A 17,888-nucleotide genomic window follows, 5' to 3' on the forward strand; every position below is an offset into this window, starting at 1 on the left:
CATACTACAGCCCTTCACATCAGCTGCACCTCACTCGTTCCAGGTCAGACGTTCACATCACTGTGTGCCTGTGCAGCCCAGGATGTAGCAGCAATGTGTGGCTGTTGGAATTCTGTGCATGTCAGACAGCTGACACTCCGCTGTAGAGTCACCCTCATCCGGGCCAGAAAGGCTTTGAAGGTGGAGAGACCTTCACTCCAGCCCTGTGGACAGGCCCTTCATTTCCCAATCCAAACCAACAGCTTAAACAGATGCAGATCCATTTGATAGTGGGGACAGTAAAGAAGATTCAAGGTTTTCTATTCTTTAGATGTCTACGTGTGCTGTGCTGGCTATTGAAAAGTGCTGTGCAACATGGAGATTAAAGGCACCAGCAGCTTCTTAGAGGAAGGGAGTCCTATTCTCCTTGGGGATTAATGATAGAACTCACCGAGGCATTGAATCAAAGTCAGTGACAATCTTGCTGTACTTCTATGTGAATTTCCTGAACGTGACCCCAGCCAGTTTTACATTAGCCTAGCAGCCATTGTCTCTTCGCTGTCATGGTATTTATCCGACACGAATATAACTTCTTTCAATCTGCCTGGATGACGAGCTTAGCACATTCATTACATGGGAACAAAGCGACTCACACACGACAGCCCTTCACATCAGCCCTTCGGTTCATGATAGCATTTAGCTCGCCATGGCACACATAAGGATATTTTCTGCTGTTCTCCAGGCAACGGGTTATCACGGCATCTATTTGTCATTCCATTGTACCCCATCCCAACATCCCTGTCCTCTGTATTCACAATGCAGGCTCTGCTCTCGGAGCTTAGATTCTTGCTTCTTTGTGCTGATAGAAAAACCACCGCCATGAAATCTGCCACGAAATACTCAGGCCGTTCCAGACAATCATTCAGTTTTTCTGTCAGGAATGTCATGCTGGCCCTAAGAGTCATAGGACTCAGCTTGGAAAGGGCATGCAGTCCTCACAAGTAGCTCAACTGTTCTCTGGCTTATCAAGCTTCCATCCTCCCCACCATGTGGGTGCCGGAAGAGACTCAGGGAACACTGAGGAACACCCTCCCTCCTCGGAGGCAAACTGACGCCCACATGCAGGCTGAGCACAGCAGCAGCTGAGTCCTCTGCAGGAGACCACTGGCTCTGGCTCTCTGCTTGGCTGAGATGCAGGCCAAACTCATCATCTCGCCTGCCCCTCCCCCAACACACACACACTCCTCTCCCCAGCCTCAGCCTCAGGGCTCAAGAGGAAAGTCAGAAGTGAAACTTTTCTCTTGACTATAGATGTAATGCCATCATTTCTTTCAAACACCTATTGCTGTGACTTCCCTGCCATGATGAACTTTAACCTGGAATTGAGAACGAAGTAAACACTTTCTCCCAACATTGCTTTGGTCAAGATATTTTACCACAGCAACAGGGAAAAAAAAACACTAAGAGATAATATTAAAATAATAAAAATGATAGGAAATTATGCATAATAAATTAATTATTGTACCTGGTTGTCAGGAAAAGAAATAAAAGAGGAATGAGCACATACATAAAGGAAACATCAATGCTACCTGTAAAAATATACTTTAAGTGCATTAAGAAATATTTGCAAAGGAACCAACAGTTAGCTAGTGGACTTAGAGAACACACTAATGGAGACAAACAGAGTAGGATTTATCCAGAGATTCAGACAGCATCTTCGAGATGTGTCCACTGGCAGAAAGGAACTACAGATGTGAGTGGGTGTGAGGACCAGGGAGCCTATTAGGATGGTGGGCTGGGATCTGAAGAGCTAAGCATTCAAATATCTGTTACACTTTCCAAATTATAGTAAACACAGTTCACATTTCAGAACTTTAAGTTAGTCACTAAAAATAAAATGGATGTCTGGTCACATCTGCCAACAATTAGAAGAGATATTGGCCCTGACTATAGTTTTGCCTCTGATGAGAAAAGATCTTGGCTCGAACCCCACAGTTCTGCTTCTTTGGCCAGCTGTAGACCATCATGCTATGTCCTCAAAAAAAAAAATACTGCTCAGAGAATAGACACCCCAGGCCAACATACACGTTCTATTCCATTTCAGTGGTCTTGATGTAAGCCTCTGTTCCTTCTTACCCCCAAGTTCAGGCTGGACAGGGTTGGGGATGTCAGAGAACAGAGTTGTGACTAAGAAGCTAACCCTTTCACCTTTTCCAACACAGGTTCCTCAGAATCTTATCTAGATTGAGTCTCTTGATTTCCAGTATCCAATCGATCACCCTGAAAACCCTGCCCAAGAAAAAAAGCCTATCTTTAAAGTGCTTCCCTGATGATCTGTACCTTGTGATATATCTTTTGTTTCTTCCTCCCATCACTTTTATGTTTTCTAGATGATGAACAGGGGAAGAGTTGAAGGAAGCTCAGTGCCCCATGAGATGAGAGAGTGACGCTACTACTATTTATACAATGACATGCCTATAGCTCTGTGCCTACTTTGAGTATTTGAACACTTGTTTCAATTTTACTTTAGTTCTGCATATCCTTAGCAATTTTCCAGTGCTGGCAAACTCAAAACCTTATACATTCTCAGTTAGTGTTCTACTACTGAACAGGTGCCTCAGACTTGCCCCAGCTGTATTTTATTTTATAATTTTACCACATAAGAAGTTGAAGTCAATGAGTCAATATTTCCATAGCACCTACTGTGTACCAAAAACGTCAGAAATATAACATTGTGAAACTGACCTGGAAGTTGTCCAGAAATCATGAAACTCAAATGCATAAAACAGTAGCAACAAAAGCATATCTAGTAAGTAATTTAGTAAAAGGCTAAACAAAAAGCTGAAGACTGTGATCTTTAGTGTAAACCAGTGTGTTTCAGTATGGAAGGGACTTTGTGGAGCGTAAGATAAATGAAACAAGGGAGTTCTTAGATAGTAATCATCTCTAGAATAAACTAAAGTCTGATTTCCTGAGCCAGGCGGTGGTGGCACACGCCTTTAATCCCAGCACTTGGGAGGCAGAGGCAGGCGGATCTTTGTGAGTTTGAGACCAGCCTGGTCTACAAGAGCTAGTTCCAGGACAGGCTCCAAAACCACAGAGAAACCCTGTCTCGAAAAACAAAACAACAACAACAACAACAACAAAAGTCTGATTTCCTTTCTACTGGAAAGAGAATTGGATCCATAGAACAGTGTTCAACAGTGCTGAGTCACTATTTTGACTCATTAGATATAGGAAGAACTTCACTTGCCCTATAGGTTTTGCCTAGTATATGAGGGCTTAAAAACCTGACACCGTGGGCCAGTGAGCAGGTTGTCCTGGCTAGTTTTATGTCAACTTGACACAAGCTAGAGTCATCAGAGAGAAGGAAGCCTCTATTGAGAAAATGCCTCCATAGAAATCAGGCTGTAGGCAAGCCTGTAAAGAATTTTCTTAATTACTGATTAATGAGGCAGGGACCAGCCCATTGTGGGCGGTGCCATCTGGGGCCAGTGGTCCTGGGTTCTATTAGAAAGCAGACTGAACAAGCCATAGGGAGCAAGCCAGTAAGTAGCACTCCCCCATGACCTCTGCATCAGCTCCTGCCACAGGATCTTGCCCTACTTAAGTTCCTGTATTTTCTTCCTTCAGTGATGACCTGTGATATGAAAATGTAAGCCTAATAAACCCTTTCTCCCCAACTTCCCTTTGTTCATAGTGTTTCATCACAGTAAGAGTAACCTTAACTGGGGGCTGGAGAGATGGCTCAGTGGTTAAGAGCATTGCCTGCTCTTCCAAAGGTCCTGAGTTCAATTCCTGGCAACCACATGGTGGCTCACAACCATCTGGAATGAGGTCTGGTGCCCACTTCTGGCCTGCAGACATACACACAGACAGAATATTGTATACATAATAAGTAAATAAATATTAAAAAAAGAGTAACCTTAACTAAGACAGGGGCTTAGCACGTAAAAAATGGAAAAATGCTTTCTGTTGTGATCAGTGTTAATCCCCAAAACCAAAATGGTAGAAGGAGAGAACTGATTACCCAAAGCTTTCCTCAGATCACCACAATATGCAAAAGTACATGTGGACCCCCCACACATATATAAATAAAATGTAAAAAAAATATTTTTTTTTTAAAAAAAAGAAGGTCACAGTATAGGCCTGGTCACCCAGTGCATAAAAGAGTTCAGATACCAAATCAGTATACATTGGCAATTTCCAGTTAGAAAATATTCTAGAATGATATTATTTATAACATCAACTAAGTCTAAAATAAAAAGTCTAGACACAATCCTAACAATAGATGGAGCACTAATATGGAACAAACGCTTGTAAAATAATTTAAGGGTATTTTAATATTTGAATGAGTATAGCAATATGCATTGACATGGAAAGACCAACTCAGTATTAACATAATGGATATGCTGTCCAAATTGCTCTATAAATTCCAAGGGTTTTATTTACATAAAACTAATAGGATCATTTTAACTTATTTGAAAGAGAAAGTGCATAAATATGGCCAAGAAATTTGGAAATAAAAGTAGCTGACAAAGATATGTCCTATCAGATATCAAGACTTAAAATGAAATAATTGAAATTTTATAATTGGTGCTAAAAAATTTTAATTAATGAACTAAATTGAGAGAATACCAAAATAGACATTAGAAATAAAGATATACATTAGTATGGCTATAGGATTGGGCCATTTCAGGCTCTCTCTCCTCAGCTGCCCAAGAACCTAGTTGGGGACATCTCTCTGGACCCCTGGGAACCGCTCTTGAGTCAAGGCTCTTGCCAACCCTAAAATGACTCCCTTAATTAAGATATATACTTCCCTGCTCCCATATCCATCCTTCCATTATCCCAACCATCCCATTTCCCCAAGCTCCCCCATCCTCTCCTTCTCACTTGTCTCTCCTCATCTCCCCTTTCCCCCACCCCACCCCTCAGTTCCCAATTTTTGCCCAGCAATCTTGTCTACTTCCAATATCCAGGAGGATAACTATATGTTTTTCTTTGGGTTTACCTCTTATTTAGCTTCTCTGGGATTGCGAATTATAGGCTCAATGTCCTTTATTTATGGCTAAAAACCAATGAGTGAGTACATCCCATGTTCATCTTTTTGGGTCTGAGTTACCTCACACAGGATAATGATTTCTATTTCCACCCATTTGCATGCACAATTCAAGAAGTCATTGTTTTTTACCACTGAGTAGTACTCTAATATGTATATATTCCACACTTTCTTCATCCATTCTTCCATTGAAGGGCATCTAGGTTGTTTCCAGGTTCTGGCTATTACAAATAATGCTGTTATGAACATAGTTGAACAAATACTTTTGTAGTATGATAGGGAATCTCTTGGGTATATTCCCAAGAGTGGTATTGTTGGGTCCTGGGGTAGGTTGATCCCAAATTTCCTGAGAAACATGGAGATAGAGACATAGATCCACATTGGAGCGCTGGACTGAGCTCCCAAGGTCCAAATGAGGAACAGAAGGAGGGAGAACACGAGCAAGGAAGTCAAGACGGCAAGGGGGGCACCCACCCACTGAGACAGTGGGGCTGATCTATTGGGAGCTCACCAAGGTCAGCTGGACTGGGACTGAAAAAGCATGGGATAAAACCGGACTCTCTGAATATGGTGGACAATGAGGGCTGCTGAGAAGCCAAGGACAATGGCACTGGGTTTTGATCTTACTGCATGTACTGGCTTTGTGAGCCTAGCCTGTTTGGATGCTCACCTTCCTAGACCTGGATGGAGGGAGGAGGACCTTGGACTTTCCGCAGGGCAGGGAACCCTGACTGCTCTTTGGACTGGAGAGGGAGGGGGAGGGGAGTGGGGATTAGGGAGTGGGAGGAGGGGAGGACAAATGGAGGCAGGGAGGAGGCAGAAATTTTTTAATAAAAAAAAAGAAATAAATACATAAATAAATACATAAATGGATGTTAAGTACAGATGTTAATATGAATTGATATATGGAAGAAAAGGTGATATTTCATATTAATATGAAAAAAGTAGTTGAGTGTAATTCATAAATTAGAAATATTTAATCATCATTTAAAAAGTATTCTTGCTGGATAGTGATTGTGCATGCCTTTAATCTCAGCACTCAGGAGGCAGAAACAGGCAGATCTCTGAGTTTGAGGACAGCCTAGTATACAGAGTCAGTTTCAGGACAGTCTACACAGAGAAACCCTGTCTCGAAAAACAAGAAAGAAGGAAAGAAAGAAAGAGAAATTCTTATCTGATACTATTTGCAAAAGTAATTCCACATTAATTATAAATCCTAATGTAAAAAATATTTCTAAATAAATTTATAGGTAATGCACATAAATTTGGAGAATGAAAGTTCTTAGATAAGATACAAAATGTAGAAATATAAATATATGTGTGAGCTTAACAGCATTAAAATGGAAAGCTTTTTACAGCAAAACGTCCAACATAAGCAAAGTAAAACTACTGGCACACTAAGAGAAAAAATTTCCCAAAAATTAATGTATGGACTAAAATGTAAGCTAACTACACATATTTATGTAAATCAAAAAATTAATAAACTTAGTCCATTAAGTGTTAAGATATATGCATCATTTGTTGAGTTTCTGCTTCTAAGTAATGAAAAGAAACTTTCTCACATAGGCATAAAGGAGTATGCATATGGAAGTTAGTTGCATTACTGGAAACAGTCAAAGGGAAATGACAAGACATACCATGGCGTGTCTGCTTTATGGCTCAGCAAGTAGCAATTTAAAGTGAGGAGTGCTAATTTTGTAAAAATCAAAGTCATACTTTAATTTTTTATTAGAATGTGTTAATTATACCTAATGATGTGTCATATTGCCATCTCTCATATCTATAAATTATACTCTGATCATATTCAGCCCCATTACCTTCTCTTGGCCCTCCTTTCGCTCTCACCTTTCCCCTTTCTCTTCTTTTTATCTTTTACTTATTTATTGGTGACCAAGTGATCACACCACAGTTACTGACAGGAGCATAGGTGAGGAATTACTTAAAGAAGCACGAGCACTTTCCCAGTGCCTACACAGTGTAGGCCGTGAACCGTTAAGCACAGCTGCTGTGAGTTCCGAAACACCACAGCTTGAAAGGCAGAATTGCCCAGCTCTACCTCTTCCTCGGGCTCTTGTGTTCTTGCCACTAAAAATAAATTACATTTTTGGCTAACAACTAGTTGTGGAACAGTATTCATGTTCTGAAATAATTTAAATTTTGAACACTATAAAATAAGACAATGTATTTGTACACCGCGATTTCATATCATTATAAAAGCAGGTGCCAAAACAGGACTAAAGGAATAAGAGAGTCATTGAAATGCTTGAGCATGAAGCAATACTCAAAGCCATACTCAAAACAGTCTTCAGTCTTTATGTAGGTTTGATACATGTAAGAGAAAAGAGGTACTGAAAATCTGAGAATACGTCAGCCTGTCCAATTCAGAGACCACGAGCAAAAGTCCATTGGAGAAATCATCTCCAATACTCCCGGCATGCTCAGTGTTGGGCTCTGAACATTCTGTAGGAAGCAGGATTTCTATCTGTATGATGTCCTGAACCTATACATGCTGCATCTTGGGTTGTCAGTAAACTCTTTTCCCTGATGCAAGTTCTCTTAAAGCGGCAGCTAAATGATACATCTCCCTATAAACTACATATTTATAAACACTTATGTCTATCAATGAATGGGGAAAGTATGGAAGGATAGTAATATCTAACAGTTACTGATAAACAATGGTATATCCATACAATAACATAACACTTATCAATAAAAAGAAGTGTACAAAGATACGTGCAAGTTGAACACATCTCACAGAGATAATGCTGATTGTAAGAAGCTTGCCTGAAATGATTGTATTCTGCCCCATTACACTTGTTTAAAGTACTCTAAATGGCAAAAATAGAATTCCAAAGAAAATATCAGTAATTTCTACTGTTCTGAGCAAAGCCATGAGGGGGATGGGAAATAGAAAAATCACAAATATAATGTAAGGTGAAGGTTAAAGTTCACTTTCTGTACAGATATTCAGTTGTTCTAGAACCACAGAATCATTTGTTGGAAAGGCATTCTCAACTGAATGGCATCAAAAGCAAATTGTCTTTAGGGTTATTTTGCTCTATATACCTAACCTTTACACTGCTAGCAAATTACCTTTGTTTTTCTAATTTTATTATGTCTTTTAAAACATAGCAAACTGTTTGCATTATTTAAAATCCTGTTGATTGCTTTCTTTGCTGAATACAAAGTTTTCCAATTTCATACAATTCCGTTTGGCCATTCTGCTCTCATTTACTGAGCTATTAGAGGCATATTCCAAAATCTCTGACCTGTGCCTATGTTGTGAAGTATTTCCCTGAGCTTTCCTTGAGTAATTTCAAAATCTGAGGTCTGACATGAAGGTTCTAGGCTCATTTAGAATTGATTTTTGTACAGGAAAAGGGTAGGGGTCAAGTTTCATCTTTTACATGTGAATATCCGGATTTTTCATTGGCATTGGTTGAAGATGCTGTCTGTCCTCTAAAATGTATAGTTTTGGAACTTTGGTTGACAATAAGATGGCTAGAGATGACTGTATTTATTTCTGTGTCCCATATTATGATCTATTGTGCTACATACTTGGTCTGTGACCACTATTCTCTTCCCTTTCTATGAAATTAACTTTTGTAGTTTTCAAATACAAATGAAAACATGCGTGCTTTGTATTTCTCTATCTTACTTTGCCTAACACCGTGACTTCCAGTTTCACCCATGTTATAAAATAAATGACAAGATTTGTATTTTTAAGATTGAATAATATACCTATATATGTGTGTATGCATGTATTATCTTTGTTCATTTACCCGTCAGTTAACACCTCAGCTTAGTCCATATCTTAGCTGCTGTGAATAGCACTGCAATAAGGATTTTCTCCTTTAGGGGGTTCTTCCTCACTTTGTGACAGACACTTGCATAACCAAAAAACACAAAGGATTTAAGCCATAATTTCCTGTATCACAATGCTACTCCACAAGTGTGGTTTCTCCAGTAGTAAAGTAATAAAAGTGGACCATCCATTCCATGTTGGTCACTTCCTCAAAGTTTAGATTCCTGCCCTACACATAAATGATCTTCTTTGCTACTCAGCAACCTTGGGCTATTGTATCATTGTGTTTTTTCTACAGTTTACTGTTATTACTAAAGTAACTGATTTCTTAAAACTCTATTTTTCTATTTAGAAAGCAGTATTAGAATTATGTATCCAAGGTTACATAGTTATTATGTAATGCAATATGCCTTCAAAAGTAATTCTTTAGCCCTGTCATAGCAACATTTAAGTATTACTACATAGTAATACTATATCTCAAAAAGAAAAAAGAAAACTGTCCTTCACACTATACAATAATTTTCAAGTCAATTTTTTTAAAGGTGGATATCAGATATTTATTGTAGAACACTCACGAACAACAAGGTAGAGAACTGCCATGATCCGCTGCTCTGTGTGTGCTGGGAGCTGCATTCAGATCTCTGATCACCACCCAAGAGAAAGAGCAAGCTTCTTATCTGCCATTATAGTACCTCAGATCATGCCCAAATGGGCCAGTATCCAAAAGGCTATTGACTGAATGAATTTCTACAACACTCAGTGTCTCCTCTCCTGCTGCCATAATCTAGAGGTTTGGATTAGAGGCAGGGAGCAGGTTTGTGAAGCTGGTGCTGATTTACCCTTTTTTAAAAATTTTTAAATACAAGACATTGCTACTAAAGTTAAGTTTCATCGGGAACTGTCACATTTCTGTAGCAGGCTTTCTTTTGGGTCACCAACAAACTTCCAAATCATGACACTGAGACTTATTAGTTCTGAATGCTCAGCCTTAGCTTATGCTTGCCCCACTAGCTCTTATAACTTACTTTAACTTGTTTCTCTTCATTTACATTTTGCCTTGGGGCTTATACCTTTCTTTCACTCTTCATGTCTTACTTTGTGTCTGGCTGGCTGCCAGCTGCCTGGCTGAGTGCCCACAGACATCTCCTTCTCCCTGTTCTCTCTTCTCTCTCCTTCATCTGATCTAGATTCCTCCTCCTACCTATTCTGTCTACACACCAGCCCCAACTATCCCTCTACTGCCTAGCTATTGGCCATTCACCTTTTTATTAGAATAATTAGGTACCTTAGGCAGACAAAGCAACAAATAGCTACATTGTTTTTGTTTGTTTGTAATTGATTTTACTGAGCTCTACATTTTTCTCTGCTTTCCCCTTCCTCCCTCTCCTCTCCCCTTCAGTTCTTTCCCATGCTCCAAATTTACTCAGCAGATCTTGTCTTTTTCTACTTCCCATGTAGATTAGATCCATGTATGTCTCTCTTAGGGTCCTCATTGTTGTCTAGGTTCTCTGGGGTTGTGAATTGTAGGCTGGTTTTCTTTTCTTTATGTTTAAAAAGCACTTATGAGTGAGTGCATATGATAATTGTCTTTCATGTCTGGGTTATTTCACTCAAAATGATGTTTTCTAGCTCCATCCATTTTCTTGCAAAATTCAAGATGTTGTTATTTTTTCAACTGTGCAGTACTCCATTGTGTAAATGTACCACATTTTCCTAATCCATTCTTTGGTCGAGGGGCATTTAGGTTGTTTCCAGGTTCTGGCTATGACAAACAAAGCTGCTATGAACATAGTTGAGCACATGTCCTTGTGGCACGACTGAGCATTCCTTGGATATATACCCAAAAGTGGTATTACTGGTTCTTGAGGAAGGTTGTTTCCTAATTTTCTGAGAAATTGCCACACTGACATCCAAAGCTTGCATTCCCACCAACAATGCAGAAGTGTTCCCTTTATCCCATAACCTCTCCAACATAAGTTGTCATCAGTGTTTTTGATCTTGGCCATTCTTACAGGTGTAAGATGGAATCTCAGAGTTATTTTATTTTGCATTTTTCTGATGACTAAGGATGTTGAGTATTTCCTTAAGTGTCTTTCAGCCATTTTAGATTCCTCTATAGAGAGTTTTCTGTTTAGGTCTGTACTCCATACTTTTATTGGATTATTTGTTCGTTTGATGGCCAATTTCTTGAGTTCTTTGTATATTTTGGAGATCAGACCTCTGTCTGATGTGGGGTTGGTGAAGACCTTTTCCCATTCTGTTGGGTGTCGTTTTGTCTTGTTGACCGTGTCCTTTGCTTTACAGAAGCTTTTTAAAAGTTTCAGGAGGTCCCATTTATTAATTGTTTCTCTCAGTGTCTGTGCTGCTGGTGTTATATTTAGGAAGTAGTCTCCTGTGATCTGCCCTTATTAAATACAATGTAAGACCAACTATTGTGTTTCATTTATTCTAAATGCCTTTCAAACCTCGCTTTTTTCAGATTTACAGCTTTCTCTTTAAGGAAACATATACTTACCTTCCTTGGGGACCAGTTCTTCCACTTTCTCTGTTAGAAAACCAAGTAGAAACGAGCCAAGAACCCGTAAGAGTCCACATATACTGGGAAAGCTGGTTTCCTTTTTCTCTGTGAGGTCTAGCCTAGTTCAACAGAAAGATTTGATCTCAGGTCTCATTTTTCTTCACACAGCTCCCTCGGCACAGATTCCTTTTTGATACCTTATAGGGCAAACAAATAATTAGATTATAAGGTTTTGTGTCTTTCTTCCTTCTCTAATTCATTTATTCTAAAATCAAAATCAATAAGGGCATTTTAAAGCAACTATTTCTTCCTGAGATCAATTCCAAAGTTGAGGACAGACCCACTTCTCTCCCTTACATGAAACCATTGATAGCATATGCTTACATATTTCTGAACCACTAAGGATAAAATTCCCAGTACCAAGTCCCTGCTCTCGGAACCTTAATAGTCCACCTTCCTAAAATGAGTACCATGCTAGGTGTCTTCGTTTCATTTTCATGAAAATGAAATGATAAAGGAGAAAAAAATTGTATTTCTTTTATCTCACAGTCCCACGTTATAGTCTCTTGCTTTGGGGAAGGGACAGTGGCAAAAGCTTGAAAAAGACTAATCATATCACATCCATAGCCATGAAGAGGAAGGAATTCGTGCATGTGTGCACTCAGCTGGATTTCTATATTTTTATACGTTTCAGGGTACCTTGTCTATGGAATACGAAACACAGTGGGGAGATTTTTTTTTTCACTTCAATGAACCATAATCAATCTAATAAAATCCAAGTATGCCCACGGGCCAACATGGGTAGAAGTATTTTTTGTCCACATTATATGTCATTATATAAAGTGGGAATAATGAAACCACCCACCATTACTGAGTTGGAGTTAATCTGTGTCTTTAAGTCCAGGTTTATTAAATTGAGTACACTGGTAATTGGTACATGTATGTTCAGGATTGTAACATGTTCTTGGTTCATTTTTTTCCCTGAATATAATGAAGTATCCTTTCTTTATCTTATTTGATTACTTTTCCTTTGAAGTACATTTTTGCCAGACTGCAGCACACACTTTAATGTGGTGCCTATCTTTGAAGATGAACTTCTTGTAGACACAGAAAAAAGAATTATTTCTTAACTCATTCAGCTATCCTGTGTCTTTTGATTGGAGAATTGAGGCCATTAATATTCAAATATACTATTGAAATTAGTGTGTATCGCTGCTTGGTTTTTATGTCAATTTGACCCAAGCTATAGTCATTTTGGAAGAGGGAACTTCAATCAATAAAATGATCCCACCAGATTAGCCAGTGAGCAAGTCTGTGGTGTATTTCCTTAACTGATGATTTATGTAGAGGGGTCAAGATCACTGTGTGTGGTACCATTGCTGGGCAGGTGGACTTGGACAGTAAAAGAAAAGAAGCTAGGTGAGGAGTGAGGAGCAAGCCAGTAAGCAGCACTCCTTCATGGCCTCTGAAGGAGTTGCTGCCTCAGGTTCCTGTCCTGCTTGAGTTCTTGTCCTGATTTCCCTCCAAATGGACTGTTTTCTAGAGGTGTGAATTGAAATAAACTCTTTTTTTCCAATGTTGCTTTTGGTTATGGTGCTTCATCACAACAGTAAAAACCCAAACTAAGTGCATCTGAGTTGCTGTCATGTGCTCTTGATGTTTCCTTGGTATTTGTGTTTTTAGTCCTACCTTGTGCTTCACTAATTACAAGTCATTTTCCCTACCATTTCTTAGATTTGGTTATTTTTCTTTTCAGTCCAAAGTATTGTTCCGCGTATTCTCTGTAGGGCTTGAGGTTCTTGTGAGTGTGAATTATTTTAGCTTTTTTATGTGATACAAAAGTTTCCTTTCTCCTTCAATTATGATGGAAAATTTTTTCTAGATATCATTGTCCAGGTTGCCATCCATGATCTTTTAGACAGTAAAATGTATTTTTTCAGACTCTACTTGCTTTTAAAGTTTCCGTTGACAAATCAGCTGTTACTCTGATAGGCTTCCCTTTATATGTGACTTACGATTTTTCCCTTGAAGCTTTCAGTAATCCTATGTGAAATTAGTAAGAAAATAGCTGAAGCTAGAAGGTATTATACTAAGTGAAGTAACTCAGGCACCCCAAATGACAACCAGAATATCTGCTCCTATTTGTGCACCTCTATTCTATATCTTTAGATGTGAGTATATAACCTAGAATAACCATGGAAACCAGGAAAGTAAAAAGGGACCATGGTTGGGGGAGCTCTGAAGAAAGGATAGTAAGACACAAGTACAATGAATGGAAAAATAGAAGGACTTGTATAGGAAGGGGAGAGGGGAGACAATAGAGAGAAGTCAGGAAGAAGAGGAATAAATAATACTAATTATTCTGAAAAAGTCATACAGCAACATTATCTTTTCTTAAAAACTCATATATAATATACATCCTTTTTATATTTCATGCCTAAACACACTCACACACCCATACACATACACAGAGAGAGAGGGGGAGAGGAGGAAGAGAGTGGTAGAGGAGGAGGAATTTGAGTGAAGTTACGCCACTTGTATTGATAATGCTGCCTCAAAGAGTCGTAGACTAAAAAATCCCTGATGCTAAACTTGGAAAACCTCTCTTCCAGTTGTTCATCAGAGGATTTGAAAAAAACTTTCAAAATAATATAGGCTATTGCTATTGACTTTGATTTCCTCCTAGAGATTGAAGGTAAGACTCTATTTATAAAGATAACACACTTCAGACATGGGACTTGGAAGAATTAAGCTAGATGTAACTGGGAAGCCTCTTCCCTAAGGGCTAGCTAGCTCTCATAGTATCTGAAGTTTCTATGCAAGCTGCCAAGAGGGAAAAGACTTCAGCATCCTACCAGTTGTGTAGCTTATGTGTAGTGAGCCGGACAGGATCGCCATTACAAGATGGCGCCGACATCCTGTCTTGTTGGTTATAAACAACTCCATATTTGGCTATGGCTTTGAGAGCTGCGCGTCCCCATTCCCGCATGCGCGGTGGATGAGGATCCTTGAGCCTATCCCGATGCGGTCTGGTGTCAGCTGTTGGTGGCAGCCAATCACAGGGCGACCCGTGTGCCAATTCCCTATTTAAGCGGCTGCCTAAGTGCCCCCCCGGCCCCTTCGCTTCATGCTCTCCCTGCCCTTCCCTTCCTGACCCTTGTTTTCTTGCCCCCCTCTTGTTTCCTGCTCCCCATCAATCAAGGGCACTCCAGTAAAGCGTGTTCTGAGTAGAATCCTGATGTGGTGGTCATTCTTCGTCGCCGGTCGAGAAGTCCGCCACACTTATGAACCCCAACAATGACCAGGATGACAAAATATATTCACTCTTCCCCTTGATAGACTGTTCTACACAAAAAAAATCATACTAGTCTCTAAATTTTTATTTTTAAATTATTTATTTACTTAAGGTGACATACATGTCATATAGGCATAAGGAGGTGATTGGATATTATGAAGGAGTTACTTCTCTTCTTCCACCATGTGGGTCCTAGTGGGTCCGAGCTCAGGATATCAGACTTGACAGCAGCTGAGTTTATCTGTTGAGTCATCTTACTAGTCCATTGGTCTTTTTATAAAACTACAAACCAGGTAATTCTCTCTATCTAGTGTCTAAAATCCCTATAAATATTTTCTATTTCATTTATATAGAAAAGCATAAAAGATCCCAAATAATTTATCATTTTATCACTTCATCATAATAATTTTTCAATTCATACCTTCATCCTCCTCCTCTTCCTCATCTCTCTCTATGCATATATATATATATATATATATATATATATATGCAGAATATTTCTGCTGCCACACAAATATTCTGCAAAGATACCAAGTTTTGCCCTATTTCAGGACTTTCCTAATCAGGTCCCTCTATTCAGAATGTTCTTCAATAACTTCAATCTTCTTAATAACTGAGGACTGATTTCTTATTATTAAATCCCAGCTGGAATGCCAATTCCTCTGACATATCTTTTTCAACAACCCAACCACTCAGTTTATTTGATTTGATCAAGTTCTAATTTCCCACCTTAGAATTTGCTCTAGGTAGTTAAACCATTCTCCTGTAAGTAGAAGAGTACTTTGTGGGGTTTTGTTTTGCATTTCTGCCCTGGGCCTTTTAAATTGAGCTGCACTGTCTACCAGTCATGTACTCCTACCGAAGAATAAAGCAAATAATGAGCCCCATGTATGTTAGAACCACTCTAGTACTTGTCAGCATTAGCAGTCAATGTCTATGACCTCAGAGATCACACTGCCTTCCAAACAAGCTTCTTTTCTTTTTTCAGGTAGGTTACTTGCAAAGGTTTATCTTTAGATAGATTATGCTCAGGACATGGCAACATACAAAGGATTAATAATATATATATATATATATATATATATATATATATAATAAACTGGGCTCTTGAAATATTTCCATCTTTTGCATTTAATATTATGATCAGACTGAGTTCAAATCTTGGCTCTGTCACTAAGTAGCTGTATACCTCTGGGGAAGTGATTTAAACTCTCTTAGCCTGTATATACTCATCCATAATATGTAATTTCTATAGAAAAACAAAGTTGAATTCACATTAATATGGACATCTATGATAAGTGTTCTCTCCTCTCAAATTAACCACTGTGTGAAAGGTTCTCTATATTTAATATCTGTACCTGGTTACAGTTATTGCAACTCTTGCTCTTCTCCAAGGGCTGCTTTCTTTCTTTTCAGTTATTTTAAATTTATGTAAAATGATATATAAAATATATAAGTTGTATATGTGATGTTTTGATGCACGTATAGGCCATGTAATACTTAAATTGGAATATTGTTGTGTGACACTGTTCCTGGGGGACACATGAACAAAGTTCTACCCACCCAGATAGGGAACCAACAATAGACCAAAGTAAGGATACCACCAAAGTCTGACTTGGTGAAACAATAAGTTTTATTAGGGTTACCTACAGGACTATGAAGGAAGGGGTTACTTATAGAAGCAGAAATTTCTCAAAGACAGCTGCATCACAAAGACCAAGTGCAGCATGGGCACAGCTCACGAAAGCTACAAACCTGGAGTGCACTACAGTATCTAATGGCCATTCAGCAGATTGGAGAGTGTCCTTTCTGAATATCTCAATTGGTCTGAGCTTCTTCCAGGCAACTTGTGTGATCTGAGAGGCCCTTAAGTAGTCCTTACTGCTTACATAAGCTTATGGATGGAGGGTCCTTGTAAACTTTGTCAGTTTCAAGGACTTCCTGGAACTTTTGAGTTGTTTACTTCCCGAGTTTAATTAGTTTCCCAGCAGCATGAAATTTTCACCTTCCTTTAGAATATATTGTATCTTAACAGAGCTTACATCCACGATGAAATATTTTATCTGGAAAGAAACTGCTACATGATAGTTAACCATATCTATTCTATCAAATATTCATCATATTTTTACGGTGAGAACTCTGAAAATATTTTCTTCTATTTGCTTTGAAAGTGTACATTGTTGGCTTATTGAGCCTTAATCCCTACTCTTCTAATCACATTTTTGAATGATGGGTTGGAAAGATAATTATCCTATATTACATAGAGAAACCAGAGGGTTGTCCTCATATTCACTCAATAAGACCAGACTATGATACTGTCATCCCTCATGCAATATTAAGAAATGCCTACAGGTGATTCTGTCTACCTTTCTTTGTACTTATTCTTCAGGATTATATATATTTATATAGTTACATGATAGATAGACCATGTAGACCTGCAAATACTACACGTTATTAGCATTGTTCTTTGTTTACCTCCAGAACTAGATAGCAAGACCCCACCTAAATTGAAAACATTGTACACACAAGTCCAAAAACATGAAAATCAAGCTGGTACTGATATGGAAGATTTATCCACATTGGATAGCTTTCATAGTGCTTGAACGTGCTATATATACATTCTAATGAAGGAGAAAAGTAATAATCAACCTTATCCGGCTGTGAGCCTAAGAGCTACAATAATGACTGGCCTGGCAAGAAAAGCCCACTGGTATATGAGTGGCATGAAAGCCATAGGAATAATCAATCATTTTCTGATTGGATTTAAGGCCCACTTGATCAAATGTAACTCTTACTAGACACCATTATCAGTGCAAAGAACCTGTGGTAAAAACAAGTCATGGGCTGTAGTGTATACTCTATTACTATTATTCTGCTAAATAGATATAGTACCAAACTGACTTCTAATAACTGACTCATAGAATAGAGCATCTCTCAACACTCAACAGAGAGGCTTCTTTATGCAATAGATGCTGGTGAGCACAAAGACTCATAACCGAGGAATACTCATCCCTAAACAGAATATCTGAATGACATCCCTCTTCCTAGGGACCATTGATCATTACATAAGAGAGACTGGAAAGATTTCAAGAGCCAGAGGTAGTAGATGTCCACAAAGAAACTGCTTTCTAGACAAAGCCAGACAGTTTCTCTTATGAACTAGCAGCAGATATGAATGCATATAAAAGAATTGTGTAAGCTCAGGCTTGATAAAAATCCCACCATGGAT

General features: G+C 38.7%; 1 pseudogene; it reads right to left on the minus strand.

Annotated features, from left to right (window-relative positions):
* Positions 1-426: 426 nt before the first annotated feature.
* On the minus strand, positions 427-944 carry LOC121441929 (annotated as a pseudogene).
* Positions 945-17,888: the final 16,944 nt, after the last annotated feature.

This window comes from Microtus oregoni, unplaced genomic scaffold, assembly GCF_018167655.1.
Source record: "Microtus oregoni isolate MIOR12 unplaced genomic scaffold, Mior012 000084F_ref0000050, whole genome shotgun sequence".
Classification (NCBI taxonomy): domain Eukaryota; kingdom Metazoa; phylum Chordata; class Mammalia; order Rodentia; family Cricetidae; genus Microtus; species Microtus oregoni.